This window comes from Nannobrachium achirus (genome assembly GCF_963921795.1).
Source record: "Nannobrachium achirus genome assembly, chromosome: 5".
Lineage (NCBI taxonomy): Eukaryota > Metazoa > Chordata > Actinopteri > Myctophiformes > Myctophidae > Nannobrachium > Nannobrachium achirus.
In genome coordinates this window covers 33789628-33806295 of record NC_137814.1, presented here as the reverse complement: position 1 = coordinate 33806295, position 16668 = coordinate 33789628, and the positions used below count along the sequence as shown (strand labels likewise).

Genomic DNA, 16668 nt, shown 5'->3' with positions numbered 1-16668 from the left:
TACCTTTGTTGCATGCAACCCATTCTTCCCTATTATTATAATTTCTTCATCCAATCAAGTGAAACATACCACAAAAAAAATATCATTCTCAGGAAGACAAAGCACACCCATGGCCTGTGGCTGCATTTGTTCATTGGTATTGATAGGTATTGGCATGGGGTGTTGGAGGGAGGTGGGGGGAGCTTGCTCCTTGGCGCCGGTAACCCCAGCTGAGGGTATGAAGGACTGGGCAGAAGAGGCAGGCTTTGCCCGGGGAGACCTCCTGTCATCCAGAGCCAAGGCAGAGCTAATGAGTGTGCCTGATTACAGCGACCCCCTCACACACATGCAGGGGTGTCACACCAAACTCTGGGCCCTGGGTGATTTAACTATTGAAAAATAGCAGATCTACAAGCTCAAAGCGCTGCACTGCGAGCTTGTAGATCTGCTATTTTTGAAAAGTCGAGAAAAAAAAGTCTTTGAAAATGTGAAATCCTTCTAAGGTTTTTTTTTTTTTTCTTTTTCTTTTTTTTTTGAAAAGAAATGTTTCTATGTCAGTGGTGCTCAAACCTTTTCATGTGAAGGACCCCCAAAATGATATGTATTTGGCCACGGAGCCTAAAAAAATACATATAGCCTATTCAAAGATTTGCACACATTTTCACGACTTTTCAAAAATAGCAGATCTACAAGCTCGCAGCGCGGCACTCGGTGCCACGCTGTGAGCTTGTATATCTGCTATTTTTCAATAGCTAAAGTATAAAATATTTAAGGCCCCTCTACCTTGGGCCCTAGTAACTCAGTCGCACCCCCCCCCCCCCCCCCCCTTGTGACGCCCCTGGACTCATGCCTCTCCCTCTCCCCGTCCCTCCGCCACCTCCATCTCCAGAGTGAGGGGTGAGACAGCCGCCACATGATCGATGTCTGCCTGTGGAGAAATCGAGAGGGTGCACAAATTAATTTCTCACTTTACTTTCCTCATTTGACTTCGTCTGACGTGATTTATTTTTTTAACCCCCTCTCAAGATGCTGCCTGACGAATGGTCGATGAGACAGGAGCAGTTTGCGGGCAAAAGTTTGGACTGAGATTTGCTCACCTCAAAAATGTCACTCTCAAGTGCCTTTCATCGGAAAACCGTAATCCAGCCGGTGGTTGAAATACTGCTGGAATTAGCTGCTTTAGTGTGAAATGAGAAGCCATGGCAACGTAAATAATTAAATAAAGCTCACCTGCTTTTCCTGCATTTAGCCCTTTGATTGACACAGCTACAATAGCCATTAGGCTCCTGACAAACTCCGGGCTTAATCAGACATGGTTGTTGAGAGCTTCCTCGTGAGTAGACCCCCAGTTGTGTTATTCTGTTTGTCTGCTAGCGTTCTGCAGGTCCTGCGTCCCTATATTTCCTCATTCATGTTTGATATGTAAGGCACAAGGAGAAATGCTAACAAAAGAGGCCATGTGAAAGATAGGCAGTATTATACTTAGTGTAGAGGGGCAGGAACAGTGTGATATCTGAGATTTAATGAGGCAGTGCGCTTTTTTACCCGGAGAGTGTCGAGCAGGCTTAAGATCTGCAGCTTGGCTTTACCACTGTGCTGCCTGTGTGTAATTATAACCACATGCTCCTTGCTCCTTCTTCTCTCTTTTTATATATATGTGTTCCTTTCTTTGCCTCTCTTTTTTTCTTTCTTCCTTTCGTCTCTCTTTTGTTTTTCGTTTTGCCGCTGGGTCTGATTTTGGGGGTCTGTTTTGCGGAAGCGCGTGTCAGCTCCGTCAGAGTGGAGTGGACTGAGGCGATTGGAAGTGTTTTGGAGAGATCTGAAGGGGTGTCTGGATGGCGAGGTGGCGCAGCTTTTAGCATGGTGCGTAGAACAGTGCGGCGTCTGAGGCTGGGGCTCTCTGGCTGAGGCAGCCCACAGATCAATGCACTGCAGGGCTCAGCCGGCTCACTACAGCATGGAAGGCAGGAGGAGAGGGGACTCTTTTTCACTCCCAAACACTTCAGAAAATCGTATTCTCTATTATTAATTTCCTTTGTTGTTTTACTGCACTAATGGCGTGGCAAGGCGCTTTCGTTCAATATTATCACTCTCTGTGAGAGCGGGAGAGACCGAGGCAGGGAGAGAGAGAGAGAGAGGAGGAGGAGAGAGAGAGCAGACAAGAGAGTGCATTTGATACGTTGATATCGTGTCTCTCATTCGGTTGCTTTGATTTCCTTTTTTGTCCTTTATCTTTTTTGGTCCAAAGGTTTGAGTGGTGAATGATGCCATCTGTGATGGTACCTGTGATGTTATGTTATGGCTGCACCCCTCATGTAGTGCTGCAACCTGTGTTGTTTTTATTGTTTGGCATTCCACCTCCTGTAATTGTTTGGCATATTCTCTCTCTGTTTGTACTGCTCCGTCGTACTCTCAGCATGCATCATGCAATTTTCATGAATATGCTGTTGATTTGTGGCACATAGGCTGGGAAAATAACATTTCTGAGAGGAAGCGGACTTAATGCATGTAGCGTAAACTGTTCGGTGTTCAATAATGGCTTCATTTTGCCTTCCACAAACAACCATTTGTCTTAAAGAGCATAAAAATGTGTTTGTAACTACTCCCTTAACGTGATTTGGTGTGGCTTAAATAACATTTAGCTAACTAACTAGATGAATAACGAGTCCCTCTCTTTCTCGAAATGCAAATGTGCCACGACTGTTAACAGCCTGGCAAACGTCAAGCTCACAGGCCTCATCGCAGGATCGTGACTTTCTTTAATGATGGGGGGGATCAGTGGATGTGACGGGCTAAGTGGCGAGCCCCAAATCCCATCCACGCAGAAGAGGATACACTCGGAGGCACACGTGGTATTAGGATGTAGTAGTGTGACCTATATATGTGGCGGGTGTTCGGCAAAAGTTTTAGATTTTTAAATAATGAGGTGCCGGCAACCGTGTGAAGGTTATTCAATCTTAATGTCCTCCTATTTCTGACAGCCTCCCTCACTCTGATAAAGGAGAGCGCACACCTTTGATCAGGCCCGCCGACATGTGTCGACAGAAGCTGCTCGCTGGTTAAAATAAATTCTTAATTTGAACGTGGGGGAGGGCGGGGGGGGGGGGGGCGGGTTCACCAGGGAGGGGGGCATCATATGATCAAGATCTCGGGGAAACAGTGGGGGAAAGAGGAGATGGGTGAAACGGGTAATGATGTATTTCATTGCACATAGGCTGGTTCTAGTTGGCTCCAGATACAGTATGTCTAAGGGCAAGAGAGAGCGTAGCCCGCAGTCAGTGATTTCAAACAAGTCTTCCCCCCTCTGTGTATTGGGCTGGATTTGAATTGTATTATCGTCGTTGTCGTGTGAAAACCTTGTGTGTCCAAAACCGTTTTGCATTTATCGTTTTAAAAATGAACTAAACTAGTGAAAACAGCCGATCTACAAGCACACAACGCCTCACGGTGCGAGGCGTTGTGTGCTTGTAGATCTGCTGTTTTCACTACTTTTGTGTGGCCTTGTATAATGAAGCAGGGCTTTGCTTTGCGAAAAATGTACACATTTGAAACTTGGATATACAAGGTTTCTGCCCGGCAGTGACGATATACTGTACAGTCAGTGAGTTAGAAATGACTGAAATTAACCCAGAGTTGCTTCAAAAAAAGACACACTTTCTTACACATTTACAACTTTCTATGTGTGTACTGTGTACCAATTATGTTTTTAAAGTCTTACCATTTGAATTTTCCCCATTCAAGTCATCGGGGAAAATGAATTCACTAATACATTAATGGCCATATATGGAGATCTCTCATATATCTCATAGATCTCTCATATATCTCATATATGATATCATCAATATTATGCCCATATCCTGGAATGCCGATATATGGACATACTGGTTTAATCTGCATTTTCCTGGCTTACATGTCAGTCTGATGTGATGTCAGACATCTATGATGTCAGTCATCTCCATACTTGGGAAAAGTTTAATTTGAGCATTTTCCCATTCATGTCAATGGAGAAAATGTATTCACTAATAAATTAATATAAATGAAACGATATAACGTATCTCTTAGCAAAATGCAAGCACAGGATTCCCGATGAAGCCAGTTGATTTGATATATAGCCTAAGTGCATGCCACCAAAACTGGGAGAAAAAAAAAAAAGTTTATCTAGGAATAAAGAAAGTCGGACAAGTACTATAGTCTGGTTAATAAGTATGCTTTAAAGTCATACAATGTAACATTAATAAGTTCTTTTTTCTTGGCGACTCCGGTCCTGTAGTGCCGCCTCGGCTGCATTTGTCTGTACTGAAGGAATGCTGCAGGGTCCTGAAGATATTTTGGAATGCCACAACACGTCGTCAGAAAGTGTACTTATTAACATTAAATACATAAATAAATACATTTCCGGTGCCTACTTAATTTTGGCAAGCGTGTCGGGGGAAGACAGTCACGAATATTAACATTTAATAATGTTTAGAGACATTTTCAAAATCACATTTATGTGGAATTGTTGGTTATACAAATATACCAATGAAACATTAATTCAGTTTTTTGCATGGGTCCGTTATAGTGCCATTTATTATTATTATTACTTGCGCCAGCAGATCGCGCAAGTAGGGTGATGAGGGCTGTCTGTGGGTGGATATGTGTATCTATGTATGTACGTACGTACGTATGTATGTGTATGGTATGTATTAGGGATGCGAAGATATACCGGTACGGATCGTAATCGCGATACAAACGTCCGCGATACGGTTGAATCGGTACATTCAGTGTGTACCGGTACAATAGACGGCCGAAATCGTGATGGATCGTACCGTGAGTGTCTGGATCGGTAAATTCCGCGATTGTATCGGTTCTTCCATATAGTATTTCATTCTATCCTGTGTTTCCGAGGCGCCATGAATGCACCATCATCAGCCGTTCAACCCCCTCCCCAAAAGCCAGTCTTTAACGCGAGCTGCGACTCGGACAGACGGACAACATCTGCACTCTGCATGCAGGCAACCAGGGAGACAGACAGTGCAGCGAAATGCGAGTGAATCAACAGACGAACTAGCAGCCCCACGGGTTAAAAAGATGCCAGATTAGTTGTACAGTACTTAGCTTTATAACATCCAAGTCCGCTGCGCTGATTGTTGTCACAGAGTAGCACAGGCTGATCGAGTGAATGTAATCAACAGCCGTTTCTTAGCGAATCTCCGACGGACAATTGATTGAGATCATCTTCTGCGCTATATTAACTGCACACACACAACAACAGTGTTGCTGGGTGTTGTAGGACTACTGCTTGCGTTTAAAACAAAGTATTTGTCACTGTTCTACAACTTTCCTGTTGATGCAAGCAACTCTCTCACTTTCTCTGCTGCTAGTTCTGCTCTGCATGGGAAAGAAGCCTAATTTATACATCGCAGTACAAGGGTGTCGCACCTAAAATAGCAGACCTACAAGCTCACAATGCGTCGTGGTCTCGTGGATGCGACGCGCTGTGAGCTTGTAGGTCTGTTTTAAAACATTTTGGCTATAAAAATTGCAGCCTGGATTAAATATAATATAATATAATATAATATAATATAATATAATATAATATAATATAATATAATATAATATAATATAATATAATAATACAAACCAGGGAGGGACTTTATTGTTTTTCAGGTCAAGGACCCCTTAGCTCAGACAGAGATCAAGCAGGGACCCTCGCTGTAGGCTAGGCATTATAGCCTACTGTATCACACAAATATTTGGCAGGCCCCCTGTAATAACCCTGGATTGGGGTCCCTGACTCCCAGTTGAATACATATAGGCCTACTAATAATGACATAGGCCTTCTATATGATTAGTTATGAAACAATTCTACAATAGCCAGCAGCTTTGTGTTCTCCCAGAATACTAGGCCTATGTTGGGTTGTTAGACAGAGCCTAGTACTACAGTGAAACAATAAATTGCCTTGAATTTAAATTTCATAAATTTTTAGTCGCTATGTTTTGTAAATTTTGGGATTTGGGCTTGAATCGTGGTGAATCGTGAATCGTATCGCATCGTATCGGGAACAGGGGTGGATCGCGATGTATCGTATCGGCAGGATTTCAATGTATCGCAATTATATCGTATCGCTGGCAGTGTATCGAGGTCCGTATCGTATCGCCTCAGTGGTCGAGATTCGCATCCCTAGTATGTATGTATGTGTGTGTATGTATGTATGTATGTATGTATGTATGTATGGATGTATGGATGTATGGATGTATGTATGGATGTATGTATGTGGCCATATCTTGTTGGCTGGGCCTTTAGCCAATGAGTGAGCAGCGTTCTCGTTGACATTCACCGAGATACCCACATACATACATACCCACAGACAGCTATCATCACCCTAATCTGGGTTCCCAGAAGTTTTTCTCTTTTTCGCCACTAGGGGGCGCGGGGGGGTCACCCTAATTGCACGCTCTGCTGGCGCACAAGTAGAGTGATGCACCCTACAAGAGTTTGCACCTCAACAGTTATTATTATTATTTATAATATTCTTTTAAAGGGCGTAAGTCAATGTCCCCATTGGGGTTAACATTGCAGTTGAGTGTTCTCTTCTTAATGAACGTTTTACATGGACATTGTGACATGTTAAGGTGTCTCCACACCAAACAGCCTACAGGAGACTCCTTCTGACTGTACACAGACTGCAAAGAACTGCAAAAAAACTGCAAATAAGCGACTATGATCCTGTTTTCCTATAATGTTGCTAGTTGTGGGTTGCTTTTGTTTGGACTTGTTTCTGAAGTGTAGTTGCTTATTTGGCCTTGCTTTCAACATTCTTTTAGAAAATAACTAATGTAATAGAGCTCAATAGGTGAAACTGGTCGCTGCTTTTGGGCTTATTTTCATAGACCTGGTTGCTTGTTTCACTCACAGAATCTGGCAACCGGAGGGCAAAGGCGGAGATTCTTTCTCCCGTGCGGTGTTTTTCCTGCTCTGACCAAAACAACACTCAGCACTATTACTAGCCTTGCTTTGGGGTTGATTGGTAAAGGAATTAAGGACATTGAGAGTTGATATGGTTAAAATGTTAGTTAAAATGTGCCACGAGAAAATGTCTCTGGCTTATTTAGGCTTTGCTAGCTGCAACAAACTAATGTCCACTATACAGGAGTATCAAGTCGCCTCAATCCTACCAACCGATTGCAAAAGACTGAGCAGGTTCGGTTTTCGATCGACGGGTTTCCGACAGCCCTATCGACGGCAAGCGCCGACGGCTCCCGGTCGGCAGCAGACGCTTCCCGCCGCCGAATCGGTGTGGTTAAAACCTTGCTTCAGAGCTTTTCAGCTCTGACTGCCAGGCTGTTCTCTTGGTTCTCTCATGTCCTTCCTCCTCTCTCTCTCTCCATGGTCAACGTCCCCAGTCCCCACTGCTCTCTGCTCGGTGTGGGGCCAGACAGTGGGGGGGCGTGGGCAGACTGCTCTGCTGGGGACCAGGGGTCCCTGGTGGGGCTGCGAGAGGCAGAGAGGAGAACATCAATTAAAAACGTTATAAATATTTAAGGGCAGAGATATTCAATAATATAAAGGTGGGGGGTCAAGATGAAAGTTGTGGTATGATAAATGTCACCAGGCGCCATAAGAGACAGGAGCCTGGATGATGGATGGATGGCGACTCAGACAGATATTAGACGGCGGAAAAGATGTCAATCACCTTCATTTTTTTTAAGCTTCTATGCATGTAATATCCATCAGCTTTTATCCATCTCAAAGAAAGACGAGTTATCTTTAAAAATCATGCACTCAGATCTTTATTAAATTCCCTCATTAATAATGAAATCTCCTTAATATACCCATCTGGATGATGATCATCGGTGTGCATAACCTACCTCCTAATTTCCTCATCAGAATATGGATTGGGTGGTCAATATAGTTCCCAGAGAGACCTAAACTACTTGCTATATATTTTTATGAACAGAATGGAAACACTGCTGAATTTATTTATTTATATATATTTCTTTATATTTCTCAGCATGTGACCCAACCCCCTTCCCCCTCCATATTCTGTGTGTGATTGTCAGCCATCCTAAGCATGGTGGTATTGATCTGCTGTCCAGCCTGTAGAGACTGCTAGCCGAGGATGTCCTGATCTGATGGATTACTGTATGAGACCCAGAGGCACAGGAACCTCAGTATTGACGTGGACTCTTTAACACGTCCAGACCGGGAACGCGTTGTTATCATTATTACGCGTTATTACTTTTTAACCATTGTTTCCATGCTTCGAGCTATTGAAAAATAGCAGATATACAAGCTCACAGCGCGGCACCGAGTGCCGCGCTGCGAGCTTGTAGATCTGCTATTTTTGAAAAAATTTTGAGTGACAATTTGTGCACGACTTAGAATATTTTTGACCTGATTCGATAAATGTCTTCTAAATCCTTTCCCGGAAGCAAATATTAGAGTTACAAATGTTCACTTAAAAAAATATATATTCAAAGATTTGCAAAAATGTAAAAAAATAAAAATAAAAATAGCAGATCTACAAACTCGCATTGATTGATTGATTGATTGAAGACTTTATTAGAAGTTTGCATAGAAAAAAGTACAGTTTCATGACGGTACAGTTCACTGGTACAAGGTCAACTAAACGAGATCCTAGAAAAGACTTAGCTTATTTCCATAGGAAACCATTGAAGTATCTCATATAACATTGAATGACAGACTGATAGAACACAGTACTGCTGTATTTTTCGGGTCTAAATGGGTTAATCCCAGGGTTGGACGTGACCTTCCCTTGTCAAGCCCACCCGACTCTTCCCCCCCCCCCCCACACACACCTCCCAAACGCGCATGCAGTTTACTCTTCCAGCACCGGCAACACTGGTGCATGGGTGGTTTTACAGCACTGACTTGTCCTTAGATCCGCCGGACACAGCAGCTTGAACTTGGCGGTGTCGTCGAGAGACAAGAAGGGATAGTGAAGATCAAACTGAAAAATAAGTAGCCCAACATGTCTTGGGTTTCGTGCACGTCTTATTTATTATTTAGCGTTTGGCTTATATTTGTTATGTGTCCTGTGTTTTGTCACACTAAAACTTCTGAGCAAATGTGTAGGTATAGGCCAGGGTATACTATACCTTCCAGCCAAATGTTAAAACCATTAACATCATCAAATCTTGGTGCACGAAAGCGTTTTTTTCTCTCTCTCTCTCTCTCGTAAAGAGTTTTAAATGTCACTAATGTCAATAAATCATCTCTTTTTTTGCAACGGTAAGCTGAAATATTATGCAAATAGATGATGTTATAAAGGCCACTGTAAAACACACCGACATCTTGACCACCAGCTGCTCTAGAGGAAGCCTGTAAAAATACATGAAGCTATCACAGTGTTTCAGGGGCGTCGAACCATATTCTGGGCCCTGGCTACAATGATTCACTGCGTTATTTTGTAGATCTGCTGTTTCTATGTGAGTGGTGCTCAAACCTTTTCATGTGAAGGACCCCCAAAATGATATGTATTTGGCCACGGACCTCCATCTCAAAATATTTAGTTCCAGGGACCCTCTAGAAGCAAAATTTGAGTCACAAATGTTCGCTTTAAAAAATACATATATACTCAAAGATCTGCACACATTTTCACGACTTTTTAAAAATAGCAGATCCACAAGCTCGCAGCACGGCACTGGGTGCCGCGCTGTGAGCTTGTATATCTGCTATTTTTCAATAGTTAAAAGCATAAAATAGTTAAGGCTCCTCCACCTTGGGCCCTAGCAACTCAGTCCCACTCCCTCCCCCTCCCCTCTCCCTTGTGACGCCCCTGAGTGTTTCAAAGCACATTGTGAATTCTCTGTCTGCATATTGTGGATGAATCATAAGCGTAAGTCTATATCGTGAGGCTTCTGGCCTCAGTCAAAAGCGTCCCGTCCACCCCCACCCCCACCCCCAGCCCCCTCACCCCCCACCCCACCCGCCCCAGAGCAAGAGAGAGGCCTGCATCTGTGAGGATTGGGTTGGGATTTTCATTTTCTTGAAACACCTTCTGTTCTGTTCTGCATGGTCCCACAGGGGACCACAGTGCTGATATTTTTAGAGGGCATGTTCCGAGCGCCTCCGTCGCCAAGAGGGAAGGACAATGGAGGGTGTGATGTTACATCAATACTTGGCGCGAGTGGGGGGAAAAGTAAAGGAAAAATCCTGGGTGGCCTTGATGAGTTCTGGAATGCCTCTCCTCGAGGAGTTCCTGCATGCGCTCTGTAAGAGCACCCTACAGGAGGAGGACTTAAAATGGCCGCCCGTGTATACATACGGCCCGGCTTCCTTGGCAGGCTCTGCCACGCACCGGTGCTGCAGCTCCCTCCGTGTCCTTAGGCGGTGTTAACCGTGTGCTAGGCACAAAAAAAAGCAGGCCTCCCCTCCTAATGTTCCCCTCCAGAGTTTTGGGACATGCTGAGGAACACTAGCAGCAGCGGGGCTCAAAATGGCTGCCGGTGAAGTACAGGGCTCCTCTCCCCCACAAAGCTTTGGGAGCTAAACTAGTGGGGCATGATTGTTTGATTGTGAGTATGGCTTTGTAATCAGTCTTATTGTACTGAAGTGTGATGGTCACAGCAGGGGAGAGAGGGGGCTGCAGGCCATGCTGCCTAATTACAATATGCTGATGCTAGCTGCACAACATTTTCTATTCCTCTGAATCTAGATGCTTAAGGTGTGCTACTAACGAATAGCACAGGTTGGTTTTGGCTATCGTTATGTCACTGCCTCATACGCAGACCTTTTCTTCCTGTCGGGCGAGTAGCTTGTAACCTAATGCCTAGTGCTGGTTCAAGGTAGTCCATCGCCAACCCCTGGCACTGCTACAGCACAAAGCCAACAAGAGACAAAACTGCAGATGGATTGAAGAATATTGATGTGCGCGACCCGCGGCTGCCTGCGAGCAAGGCTGAATAATTCAGAGAAGTGTGTCGTGACAACAGTCTAACACACCAATCTCGGTTTTGAGTGTGTTACTGCGCTATGCTTTTCACACCCATAGCACTGGCCTTCAATGTCTACATTATATGGCTGGGGCTTTCTCCTTTTGTCGGACACAGAGACTGATGCAATTCAGCACTCGGGTGGAATTTCATATTTCTTTAGTCCAACCAAAGCTGCAATCCTGGATTTATTAACTACAAATATTCCCCTCAGTCTAGTTTCATATACTGAAGTTTTGCTTTGGTGCGGCAGGGCAAACACAACTTAAAACCATTTCTAATAACAGAGGTGTGTGTGTGTGTGTGTGTGTGTGTGTGTGTGTGTGTGTGTGTGTGTGTGTGTGTGTGTGTGTGCGTGTGCGTGTGTGCATGCATGCATGTGTGTGTACGCGTGTTCCTTTTTGTGCGTGCCATTGGCGTGAGGTCTCGGAGCATGTGCTTGTGTATCGCCTTCACCTGCCCACTAGTTCTGTTATGGCGTGAGGATGGGTTGAGTTACAGATGCCCAGATTGAACCTGCATTTTTATTACAGCTTTTATTATTGTTTTTATTAAATCCGCAGTCTAGAAATCCATTTTATTGTCACCCAGAGGGAAACTATAGTGCCTCGCCGCCATGCAGGGGGGGGGTCACCCCCGTCTGACTATTGTGTGGCACTGTCATTTCCTTGTGGGCCCTGGGTACTTTAACTATTGAAAAATAGCAGATGTGCAAGCTGCGAGCTTGTAGATCTGCTATTTTTGAAAAATCAAGAAAATTTGTGCAAATCTTTGAATATTTCAGTATTTCAAAAACCTATGTTTCTATGTCAGTGGTTCTCAAACCTTTTCACGTGAAGGAACCCCAAAATTATGTATTTGGCCACGGAGCCCCATCTCAAATAGTGCCGCACTGCGAGCTTGTATATCTGCTATTTTTCCAATAGCTAAAGTATAACATAATTCCAGGCCCCTACACCTCCACCTCCTTGGGCCCTATAGTAACTCAGTCCCACTTTTCCCACCTTCCCACCTTGTGACCCCCCTGCTTGTGGCATTGTGTCATTTCCTTGTGGCTTTCGGCAGACCCAGAGAGCGCCCTCGAGAGGGCGGCGGAGGATGGTGGCGGCGAGGCCGGGCGTCTGAGGAAGAGGCTGCTCTCGCCAGAGGAGGGGGAGGAGGGAGAGGAGGAGGACGAGGAGGCGCCGGCGCTGCACAGCTGCGACAGCTGCCGGCAGGTGTTCGAGTCGCTGAGCGATCTCACCGAACACAAGATTAATCAATGCCAGCTGACAGGTAAACAACGCTCAGCCCACCGAGCCTTCTTCTTCCCCTCACACTCTCGCTCTGCCACTCGGGCTCCACGACTCTCACTCCCACTCGATGCCTTCACTAGAGCAGGGGTCTTCAACAGGGGGTCCTCTCAGAGTCACCACAGGGGGTCCTCCAAATCTTTGTGTGATAGTGAAAGTCTTTTTCTCCTTTTTTGTATTATAAGCGCTTGAACCCTAGCGTCCATATTGGGAGAACTTTAGCCAAAAATAGCAGATCTACAAGCTCACAACACCTTGCGCTGCGAGGCGTTGCGAGCTTGTAGATCGGCTATTTTAGGCAAAGGGGTTTGGTGTAGAGGGGGAAAAAGAGCACACTATGTAGAGAGTGAAAGGTCAACTTTATTAAGTATTGACGGTTCAAATGGTTAAATATCTGAAAACACAAATTGACATGAATCTAAAATACCGATACACTGATAATTGTGCTGTCAAATGATGAAAACTACAGTATATGGAATCTATGCAAGGTCGTGGGGGGTCCCTGCTTCATCTCTCTCTCAACTAAGGGGTCCTTGGCCTGAAAACGTTGAAGACCCCTGCACTAGAGAATATGCTGCAACCGCACGCTGGGTGCTCCACACACCAAGCGGGGAAGCACCCGAACACCAGACTAGACTACCAATGACCTTGGTCGGTTTCCAACAGTTTACACGCACTCGCATCACGCACGCACCTCGTACAGTACGTCACACAGATGTATACCGTGCGTACGCCTACACAGCTGCATCCCTCCTTATGGTCGCTCGCGGTATCAAAGCACTCCACACTTTGTGTATGTTAGATGTGTCCTTATGTCTTCTGCACCGCCGTTATGTCGCTTCAGTTTAAGTTAGTTCTGTTTAACGCTTTCCACCTGGCGTCTCTGTTTTATTTTGGTAAAGAGAGACAGACTGTTGGCGCTCACTGTTTTCAAATGCTGCCGCCTAACAGTCTGTTCAACGGAAGTACTGAAAATGCACAGATGTCTGCCCCCCCCCCCCCCCCCCCCCCCCCCCCACACACACACACACACACACACACACATGTGTGTACACACACTTCCGTTTTACCTTTACAGTCGGGTGAATACGTCCTACTGTTTATCAACTTTGTCAAAGCATACCGTATCTATAGCTTGCTGCTTAGCAGAAATGGACATTCTAAAATATATTTTAAAGAAACCTTTTTTGTGAATGGAAATGACAAACAGATGACAGCTTCCTGTGTGTTGGCTTTCAAGGGTCATATTTATAGACTCTATGTAGCAGTTTCTAAGAAACTACTATTTGGGAATTCCATTTGATTAGAAAATTGCCGGTAAAGTGACAAAAATGGTAAAAGTAGCACATCTACAAGCGTACAATGCGCTGTGATGCGATGCGTTATGGGCTTTTAGACTAGCCGTCGTGTGATGAAGTATATCGTCGTTGTCGGGTGGAAACCTCATATCTCCAAGTTTCAAATTTGTATGTTTTTTTCACAAAGTAAAGCCCTGCTTCATCGTACAAGGCTGTCACACAAAAGTAGTGAAAACAGCAGATCTACAAGCACACAACACCTCGCGGTGCGAGGCGCTGTGTGCTTGTAGATCGGCTGTTTTCACTAGCTTAAATAATTTTTTAAATGAAAAATGCTAAACAAACGGTTTTGGACATACAAGGTTTTCACCCGACAACGACGACATAGGGCTTAAGTGGTTAAGAGAGTGGTCAGGTATTTGTCCAACCAGGAAGTGCTGCAGTCCACCACACACTCCACCAGGAGGGAGTCCGTCCAGTATAGCAGGGATGCTAGCTAACTGCTAATACTGTAACGGAGTGGGGCTGAGAAGAGAGGGGTGCCATTGGCAGACTGTGTCATTGGTCTGCTGATGGATGAATAGGGCTATAAATACCCTGACAAGGTGGCAGACAGGACTAATGATGTGAGCTGAAGGTTTCCATGTGCTTCTCCTGGTCGTGGTGTCCTCCTTTACACGTCCTGATGGGCCCATGTCGAGAAGAGCCATCTGACACACATTTCACAATGTTTGGGCACGGACCACATCTGTTTCTCTCTATCTCTCTCTCTCTGTGTGTGTGTGTGTGTGTGTGTGTGTGTGTGTGTGTGTGTGTGTGTGTGTGTGTGTGTGTGTGTGTGTGTGTGTGTGTGTGTGTGTGTGTGTGTGTGTGTGTGTGTGTCTTGTACTTTCAAAGGCAGAACATAAACAGGGCAAAATTTAAAGAGGCTGTTTCTTATGTTTTAGAGTAGCTGTGTGTTGTCTTTTTATGATTCAAAAGTAAATTCAGACCACTGCTCAATAAAAGGCCAGCACAGCCTCTGCTCTGTTTATATTCAAGCATAGTTTGATTTCATACTTTTGCTGCCCACAACCAGCCCACCACAAATTATAGGGAAGGAATGGTTCTGAGTGGTCTCTGATTTCCAAACAACCAAGACGATATCCCACATGAGTTTTACAAAGATTTTCCATTAACTGGAAGCCAGTCTCACAGAGTCAAGTCCTGTGTGTGTGTGTGTGTGTGTGTGTGTGTGTGTGTGTGTGTGTGTGTGTGTGTGTGTGTGTGTGTGTGCGTGTGCGTGTGCGTGTGCGTGTGCGTGTGTGTGTGCGTGTGTGCGCGTGTTTGAATTCAGCTGTGAGTCGAAATGTTTTGTGACGCCTGTATTAGTATTAACTTATGTGTGCTGTGCATGCATGCATGCTTATGTCACAGTTTTTTTGAGTTTCAGTGAAATTGAGAACAGGAGCGCTCGTCGTGCGTGCGGCACGGGGCAAAAAAGGCAGTCGCTTTGATCCACAACAACGACAACGACAACGACAACGTAGCGTCGGCAGGAATAATAGCGCCTCACACCACGGAGGTTAGGGTTAGGGTTAGGCATAGTTTTACTGAGGTTAAGGTTAGGGTTAGGGTTAGAGTTAGGCATAGTAAGCTAATGGCTAAACACAGCTGAGCTAGGCTAGTAGATAAACAAAGAAAGAGAGGTCGCAAACGAGTGACGTCAGCGACTACACAAGTGAATGGCTGTTGTCGCCATCTCATGGTGACTACGCAGAATTACTCAGGTGCGCTGATAAGAGACAATCAAAGTGAATTGATCCAGGTGGTGTTAGGGGTGTGTGGTGAACGACAAAACGAGTGCTCTTACCACGTTCTAACTGAGTTACCCAATCTAACTGTAACACTTATACTGTTTACTTTGTGTATGTGTGTGCATATAAGTGTGAATGTACATGCATATGTGCTGTACTGTGTGCTCGTGTGTGTGCTAATTTAGGCGATTCTCACACTACTTTAAGGCGTGAAAATCTATTTAATGTCCACTTTCAAGTAACAGTTATCCAACAAAAGCATTCCTTGGTTTGAGTGGAACTAAGTACATCATTCCCTGCCACCTTTTTTTCACTCCATCACACCAATATTGATTCAAGGACATTGTGGTTGGCATGCCAATGAATACATAAAGGCCATTATTTAAGACAGGTGGGGCAGGTCCTTGTTGTGCTTGAGTAAAAAATATTATTATTTATGGTTAATATGAAGTATGTGTGTTGTAGGGCATTCACGAATAGTGATTTTTAGTATTCGAATTATTCAACCTCAAAGTATTCGAATAATCGAATATTCGACAGGACTGGCCAAACTTATTAAGTAAGCAAGAGGCAAACATTGTGAAAATAGCCGATCTACATGCTCACAACGCCTCGCATTGCGAGACGTTGTGAGCATGTAGATTTGCTATTTTCACAATTTTTATCTATGGAACCGAGTCACATTAAATGTAATACTTTCAATTCCAATTGCTTGTCAGGGTGGTGGTCCCCAGTTCAATTATGTTTATTTTGGGGGTCACGGCCTAAAAAGGTTTGAGAAGCCCTGGTATAGAGCATTAACAAATTCATCCACCAAGGGCATTAACAACTCATATTTATGACTTCCTATCTAGCCAAGCTTTATAAACTATATATTTCTTAAAGAAAAAAAAAGAAAAAAAGCGAATATTCGACTTAGGTGAACAACGTCGAATAGTGACTTTGATATTCGAATATTCAAATATTTGGTGAATGCCCTAGTGTGTTGAATAGTTATTATATTTAATTGGCTAAGAGTTTTGTAGTGTACCTGTCAGATGGCAGGTCTTTTATGTTGTTGTGCTCTGATTGTGACCAACTCCATATACGCCATATTCTTTTTCTTCTTCTTCATATAATTAAGGCAGCCCTTTATAAATGTCAATCTTACGGACAAATAACTCTTAATTGCTCAATGGTGAAAAAACGGCGTTTGGATAAGAGCCCCTGTGGAAACCAAACAAAAGATTCTAATTGCCATTAGGGTATTGTGATTGTGCAGAAACACTCTATTAGTATTCAAACACAGTGGGAGAAAAGAAACTTCTAGATGGCATACTAAGTACTCTGTGTGTGTGCGTGTACGTGCGTGCGTGCGTGCGTGCG

The 16668-nt window shown here is 44.3% G+C and overlaps 1 protein-coding gene across 3 annotated transcripts in view; it reads left to right on the top strand.

Moving 5' to 3' along the window:
* The window catches only part of znf521 (zinc finger protein 521), a 145297-nt gene that overhangs the window by 14770 nt on the left and 113859 nt on the right, over window positions 1-16668 (top strand). For 2 of the 3 annotated variants that reach the window (XM_080725367.1, XM_080725366.1), the window contains exon 3: window positions 11983-12192. The gene's annotated coding sequence lies outside the window, so the exon portion shown is untranslated. The remainder of the gene's footprint in view (window positions 1-11982; window positions 12193-16668) is intronic. The other variant, XM_080725368.1, reaches the window with a different exon arrangement.